The sequence below is a fragment of the Piliocolobus tephrosceles genome, unplaced genomic scaffold, assembly GCF_002776525.5.
Source record: "Piliocolobus tephrosceles isolate RC106 unplaced genomic scaffold, ASM277652v3 unscaffolded_41879, whole genome shotgun sequence".
Lineage (NCBI taxonomy): Eukaryota > Metazoa > Chordata > Mammalia > Primates > Cercopithecidae > Piliocolobus > Piliocolobus tephrosceles.
The window spans coordinates 712-2,320 of NW_022326397.1; positions in this window are offsets into that span (position 1 = coordinate 712).

Below are 1,609 nucleotides of genomic sequence, written 5' to 3' on the forward strand. Positions count from 1 at the left end.
CTAGAAATGACAAGTGTGATAGATGAAACTGTATAGGTTTAGCGGCAGGTCCATTTTGGCTAAATAGATCTTCTATTAGTGGATGGAAAGGAAAACCAGAAGAAATGGGGTCTAAAGAGCCAAACAGAAAACATGAGACACTAGGAGCTGTGGAGGCCAGGATGAGGCACAGCACACGTTTAAACGGAGAAGTGCGGGGTGTGAGGTTTAAAGTGACAGTGGCCAGCAATTTTTCACTAATTTATGAAAGCCTGAATACACAGAATCGGGAGGCACAGAAATGCTCATCCATGTCATCATGAAATTGCAGGACACCAAACACAAAGAGAATATCTTAAATGCACCCAAGGAAAAAACACAAATTACCTCCGAAAGCGGACACCAAGAGTGAGACTTGGCTTTGCCGTGGCCACAATGGGAGCCAGAAGCCGTGTGACAGATCCAGCAAGTGTGACTCGTGACTCTCCACTACCAGCTTAGAGGCAAGCCTTGAAATAGATGACTTGTTCAAGAATCTGCTTGTGATAAAATTATTTTCAAATGGGAAACAATGTATCACAACAGGAAACTCAGTAGAGTGAGCTGTAAAGGGAGCGTGGCCCTGCAGAAAGGGGCTGAGACAGATAGGGGAATGCAGCTGGCAGGGAAGGGCAGTGCGGACTCGGCAGCTCTGCCAGCTGGATGACCTCAGTTAACCGTGTTGGGGGGAGAAAAATTAGAGCCCTCACCAGCCCCACACAATATATAAGCTCCGAGTGTGTGTAAGCCTGAGGCATCTTCGCGAGCTCTGGAGACAGAAGGGCTTTAACAAGGCCCCAAAAGCCCAAGGAAAACATTAAGAAATTCAACTACATTAAATTTTAAACTTCTTTATATTGAAATTAAAAGTGAAAATCCCCAAAAGCATAATGAACAGAGATTAAGTGTCCAGAAGAGGTGCAGAATTAGGAGTCAACAAGAAGGTGGCAAACAATTCAGAAAGGAGCAAACACCATGAATGGGGTTTCGGAGAAATGGAAAAATAAATAGAAATGTTCATCCTTTTTAGTGATCAGCAAGTAAAGCCAGAGGGACGTCCTTTCACGCCTGTCAGAACGATGATGGTGTGGGGAGAGGGTGGAGACTGGTGGTCTCACCCAGTGCCCTTCTTGTGGGCCTCCTTAGTGACATTCAGTCCGATTGGGAGCTTCTTGCATGTACAGACAAGAAAACATGCTCAGATACCTGAAATAGCAAACACCTGGAGACAGCCCGCAGGTGCAAAATTAGGGGAATGGACAGGTAAGTTGTTCTCTATCATAACATATACTGAAAAGCAGTGAGAATCAGTATTAGAACTACATGGATCACATAGGTGGATCTCACAAATTTCAGGAGGAACGTGTACAGCACAATGGCTACAACGTGTTTAAGGCATACAAGACAGTTTTAAGAATCGGCAACTATTGGCCGGGCGCAGTGAGTGGCTCACGCCTGTAATCCCAGCACTTTTGGAGGCCGAGGAAGGTAGATCATGAGGTCAAGAGTTTGAGACCAGCCTGACCGACATGGTGAAACCCCATCTCTACTAGAAATGCAAAAATTAGCTGGGCAGGCTGGGCACAGTGGC